Genomic DNA, 6,885 nt, shown 5'->3' with positions numbered 1-6,885 from the left:
AGCTCAAGAACACTTAAAATCAAATTTAAAGAGATTTAGGGGTGAAATTATTACCCTTTTTGATAAACTCCTTATCAAATTCATGTTTAGAGCGGATTGTAGCGAGAAATTTGATGAATTTTGGTGAACAAATGATGAATTTTGAGAGGTTTGTGTGTATATATTCGTGTGTTTGTGTATGTGTGGAGTGAAGAACACAGCTCTCTGAGGTTTTTGTTTCTGGCCCGTTTTTCAGCTCCATGCGATCGCATGGAGTTGGAGTTCAAAACCCATGCGATCGCATGGGGGTCCGGGTACAGTGACTTTGACTTTTTTTTTTTTTTTTTTATAAAACCTTATAACTTATAGAACATATAATTAATAAAATTTTAAAAATTTGTTTCTTTTTAGGATGAGGGCGTTTCGGATCGTTGTCCTAGTCCGTCCCTCGACAAAATTTTAAAATTTGTCAATTCAAAGCACGGTTTTAAAAGTAAAGATTTTTGGGTTTTTTTAAATGTTTTTGGCATACTTTAATTCAATAAGATTAAAAATAATGATAATAAAAGTTCTCGTCCCTCCCTTAGGTAGAGCAATTTTGGTTCAACGACCTAGTCTTCAACTCACGATGAATTTTTAGAAATCAATTTTTAACTTAGCGAAATAAAGTAAATTTTTGTTTTTAAATTCACACTAAACTTAAATTTAAAATGCATAAAATTAAAAATTCATATTAAAAATTCACACCAAACTTAAATTTATATTTTTGTTTTTATACATACAAACTTATATTAAAAATATTAATTTTTCAAATATTTACAATTTTAAATATATTGATTTAAAAAGTTTACAATATTATTTTAATATTAATTTTAAAAACAAAGTAAAAATAAAATTAAAAATCTTTTTGGTCTTTTATCCCACTTTAATCAATCAAATATTATCAAAAACATACACCCCTCTTTTCGGTAAAGTAATTTCGGTTTCATAACCTAGTTTAACTCATGACGAATTTTTGAAATATTTTGGGTTGATTGATTAAAGATATTTATAACTTAAGAATAAACGGTAAATTTCGCAGTGATGTAATAAATTTTTGTATGATATCAATAATTTCGGTCACGCATACCTAATTTTATCGAATACCAATTTAATACTTTATAGCGAACAAATTAGCGTTTATTAACAAAAGGTTAAAAATAAAAATAACTTATAAAAACTGTACATACTTACCTGTGAGATAGTATTCTTAGTGATATGCTTTAGCCCACTCATAAGATAGTCGGACTAATTGATTTTCCATAGCTACATAGGTGTAACCTCGAGCATTCAACGTTTTTTCTGCTAAACATATGAACGGTCCATCTCTGCATAAAGTAACAAATTCGGTATTGGAATATGTCTGATTCGTCGAACATTTTCCTTCGTGTGACCATTTTCCGCATTTGTGACATCTTTCAAGGTGTCGAGCGCTCCTTTTCGCTGCGGATTTTGATTTTCCTTTACCAAACTGTAACTTATTATTTGCGTTCCTGGATTCTTTTCTTACTCCGTCCAATTTGCCTCTGATTAATGATACTATTTCACTTGGAAGGGTGTCATTATTACGTTTAGTGATCAAAGCGTGTAGCGTTAGACCATGGTTTAGTTCACAGGAAGTCTTCATCTCGTAAAACCTAAAAAAATAAAAATTCAGAATGGGGGGAGAAGACTAGTTCTTTAGGGTCTGCTAGGGAAAGACCATTCGGGTTCCATTTTCGAGAACTACACGAAAACAGAAAATCTAACTCTAACAGAAATACATATTACCCTAAAAAGATTCGAACCTCCCCACACATAGTTAGCTGTGGTGTTGAAATTGTGATTAACTTCGTTGTCAACTTCCATTGGAATATCTATGTAATGTTTAACTCTGTGACCATTAACCTTAAATTCAATCCCATTTGAATTTATTAATTTTACTGTTCCGTACGGGAAAACTCTTTTGACTATAAATGGTCCAGACCATCTTGATTTCAATTTTGCAGGAAATAGCTTGAATCGTGAATTGAAAAGAAGAACTCTGTCTCCTTCTTTAAATTCTTTTAAACTTCTGATTCTTTTATCATGCCATTTCTTCGTTCTTTCCTTATAGATTAACGAATTTTCGTATGCTTCAAGTCTTAATTCTTCTAATTCGTTTAATTGACTTAACCGTAGACATCCGACTTCATGTAAATCAAGATTATATGTCTTCAAAGCCCAAAATGCTTTGTGTTCAATTTCTACTGGAAGATGACATGCTTTTCCGTAAACGAGTCTAAAAGGTGTGGTTCCAATTGGAGTTTTGTAGGCTGTTCTAAAAGCCCAGAGTGCATCCTCCAATTTAATGGACCATTCCTTCGGATTTGATCCTACGATTTTTTCTAGAATACGTTTTAATACTCGGTTGGTATTTTCAACTTGTTCACTTGTTTGTGGATGATATGCGGTGGAGATTTTATGAGTTACTCCATATCTTTTAAGAACTTTCTCAAGTTGATTATTACAAAAATGAGTACCCCGATCACTTATTAAAGCTTTCGGTGTTCCAAACCTTGCAAAAAGACGTTTTAAAAAGTTGACTACAACTCGTGCATTGTTAGTTGGGAGAGCTTGTGCTTCCGCCTATTTAGATACATAATCAATGGCAACGAGAATGTATAGATTATTATGAGATTTTGGAAATGGACCCATAAAGTCAATACCCCAAATGTCAAATACTTCACATACTTGAATGACATTTTGTGGCATTTCATCATGTTGACTTATTTTTCCAGCCCTTTGACAAGCATCACAGGATTTGCAAAGAAGGTGTGCGTCTTTGTAAATTGTAGGCCACTAGAATCCAGCATCGTAAACTTTTCTTGCTGTAAGTTGAGGCCCGTAATGCCCTCCTGTTGGTCCTGTGTGACAATGGTTTAAGATTTGACTAGCTTCATCTCCGAATACACATCGGCGTATTATTCCATCAGGACAACTTTTAAACAGATGTGGATCTTCCCTGAAATAGTGTTTTATATCACTAAAAAATTTCTTTCGTTTTTGGTACGACAACCCTTTTTCAAGGAATCCACATACTAAGTAGTTTGCATAGTCTGCAAACCATGGAATTTTATTATAATCTATCTTCAATATATATTCATCAGGAAAGTTGTCTTGTATGGCAAATTCATTTAGAACTTCTAATTCGGGATTTTCAAGACGAGAAAGATGATTAGCGGCGAGATTTTCTGCTCCCTTTTTGTCTCGGATTTCAATATCGAACTCTTGTAAGAGTAAGATCCAACGGATTAATCTTGGTTTGGCATCTTGTTTCGAAAATAGGTTTCTAAAAGCAGAATGGTCGGTATAGACCACCGTTTTAGCCAGAACGAGATATGATCGAAATTTGTCAAAAGCAAAGACAATGTCAAGGAGTTCTTTTTTAGTAGTTGTGTAATTCGTTTGTGCTCCTTATAACGTCTTACTAGCATAATATATAGGTTGAAATCGTTTTTCAATCCTTTGTCCTAAAACGGCTCCCATTGCAAAATCACTTGCATCGCACATTAGTTCAAATGGTAGATTCCAATTTGGAGTTATCATGATCGGCGCATTAGTGAGTTTCTCTTTAAGAATATTAAAAGATTTGATACATTCATTTGAAAAGATAAATGGAGCATCCTTTTCTAGGAGTTTATTCATAGGAGTGGCAATTTTAGAAAAATCTTTTATGAAACGACGGTAAAAACCGGCATGCCCTAGAAAACTCCTAACTCCTCTAACATTGTTGGGATGTGGAAGTTTAGCAATTACATCTACTTTAGCTCTATCCACTTGTAGTGACCCGAACTTTGCCATGTTTATATATATTAATTGAGATTGATATTTACATGATTAAATGTTTCCAACATGTTAAGCAATCAAACTTGTTAAGACTTGATTAATTGAAATATGTTTCATATAGACAATTGACCACCCAAGTTGACCGGTGATTCACGAACGTTAAAACTTGTAAAAACTATATGATGACATATATATGGATATATATATATAGTTAACATGATACTATGATAAGTAAACATATCATTAAGTATATTAACAATGAACTACATATGTAAAAACAAGACTACTAACTTAATGATTTTTAAACGAGACATATATGTAACGATTATCGTTGTAAAGACATTTAATGTATATATATCATATTAAGAGATATTCATACATGATAATATCATGATAATATAATAATTTAAAATCTCATTTGATATTATAAATATTGGGTTAACAACATTTAACAAGACCGTTAACCTAAAGGTTTAAAAACAACACTTACATGTAACGACTAACGATGACTTAACGACTCAGTTAAAATGTATATACATGTAGTGTTTTAATATGTATTTATACAATTTTGAAAGACTTCAATACACTTATCAAAATACTTCTACTTAACAAAAATGCTTACAATTACATCCTCGTTCAGTTTCATCAACAATTCTACTCGTATGCACCCGTATTCGTACTCGTACAATACACAGCTTTTAGATGTATGTACTATTGGTATATACACTCCAATGATCAGCTCTTAGCAGCCCATGTGAGTCACCTAACACATGTGGGAACCATCATTTGGCAACTAGCATGAAATATCTCATAAAATTACAAAAATATGAGTAATCATTCATGACTTATTTACATGAAAACAAAATTACATATCCTTTATATCTAATCCATACACCAACGACCAAAAACATCTACAAACACTTTCATTCTTCAATTTTCTTCATCTAATTGATCTCTCTCAAGTTCTATCTTCAAGTTCTAAGTGTTCTTCATATATTCTACAAGTTCTAGTTACATAAAATCAAGAATACTTTCAAGTTTGCTAGCTCACTTCCAATCTTGTAAGGTGATCATCCAACCTCAAGAAATCTTTGTTTCTTATAGTAGGTTATAATTCTAATACAAGGTAATAATCATATTCAAACTTTGGTTCAATTTCTATAACTATAACAATCTTATTTCAAGTGATGATCTTACTTGAACTTGTTTTCGTGTCATGATTCTGCTTCAAGAACTTCGAGCCATCCAAGGATCCGTTGAAGCTAGATCCATTTTTCTCTTTTCCAGTAGGTTTATCCAAGGAAATTAAGGTAGTAATGATGTTCATAACATCATTCTATTCATACGTATAAAGCTATCTTATTCGAAGGTTTAAACTTGTAATCACTAGAACATAGTTTAGTTAATTCTAAACTTGTTCGCAAACAAAAGTTAATCCTTCTAACTTGACTTTTAAAATCAACTAAACACATGTTCTATATCTATATTATATGCTAACTTAATGATTTAAAACCTGAAAACACGAAAAACACCGTAAAACCGGATTTACGCCGTCGTAGTAACACCGCGGGCTGTTTTGGGTTAGTTAATTAAAAACTATGATAAACTTTGATTAAAAAGTTGTTATTCTGAGAAAATGATTTTTATTATGAACATGAAACTATATCCAAAAATTATGGTTAAACTCAAAGTGGAAGTATGTTTTCTAAAATGGTCATCTAGACGTCGTTCTTTCGACTGAAATGACTACCTTTACAAAAACGACTTGTAACTTATTTTTCTGACTATAAACCTATACTTTTTCTGTTTAGATTCATAAAATAGAGTTCAATATGAAACCATAGCAATTTGATTCACTCAAAACGGATTTAAAATGAAGAAGTTATGGGTAAAACAAGATTGGATAATTTTTCTCATTTTAGCTACGTGAAAATTGGTAACAAATCTATTCCAACCATAACTTAATCAACTTGTATTGTATATTATGTAATCTTGAGATACCATAGACACGTATACAATGTTTCGACCTATCATGTCGACACATCTATATATATTTCGGAACAATCATAGACACTCTATATGTGAATGTTGGAGTTAGCTATACAGGGTTGAGGTTGATTCCAAAATATATATAGTTTGAGTTGTGATCAATACTGAGATACGTATACACTGGGTCGTGGATTGATTCAAGATAATATTTATCGATTTATTTCTGTACATCTAACTGTGGACAACTAGTTGTAGGTTACTAACGAGGACAGCTGACTTAAGAAACTTAAAACATCAAAATATATTAAAAGTGTTGTAAATATATTTTGAACATACTTTGATATATATGTATATATTGTTATAGGTTCGTGAATCAACCAGTGGCCAAGTCTTACTTCCCGACGAAGTAAAAATCTGTGAAAGTGAGTTATAGTCCCACTTTTAAAATCTAATATTTTTGGGATGAGAATACATGCAGGTTTTATAAATGATTTACAAAATAGACACAAGTACGTGAAACTACATTCTATGGTTGAATTATCGAAATCGAATATGCCCCTTTTTATTAAGTCTGGTAATCTAAGAATTAGGGAACAGACACCCTAATTGACGCGAATCCTAAAGATAGATCTATTGGGCCTAACAAACCCCATCCAAAGTACCGGATGCTTTAGTACTTCGAAATTTATATCATATCCGAAGGGTGTCCCGGAATGATGGGGATATTCTTATATATGCATCTTGTTAATGTCGGTTACCAGGTGTTCACCATATGAATGATTTTTATCTCTATGTATGGGATGTGTATTGAAATATGAAATCTTGTGGTCTATTATTATGATTTGATATATATAGGTTAAACCTATAACTCACCAACATTTTTGTTGACGTTTTAAGCATGTTTATTCTCAGGTGATTATTAAGAGCTTCCGCTGTCACATACTTAAATAAGGACGAGATTTGGAGTCCATGCTTGTATGATATTGTGTAAAAACTGCATTCAAGAAACTTATTTTGTTGTAACATATTTGTATTGTAAACCATTATGTAATGGTCGTGTGTAAACAGGAT

This window comes from Rutidosis leptorrhynchoides, chromosome 1, assembly GCF_046630445.1.
Source record: "Rutidosis leptorrhynchoides isolate AG116_Rl617_1_P2 chromosome 1, CSIRO_AGI_Rlap_v1, whole genome shotgun sequence".
NCBI classification, from domain to species: Eukaryota; Viridiplantae; Streptophyta; class Magnoliopsida; order Asterales; family Asteraceae; genus Rutidosis; species Rutidosis leptorrhynchoides.
Note: the sequence above shows the minus strand (reverse complement) of the source record.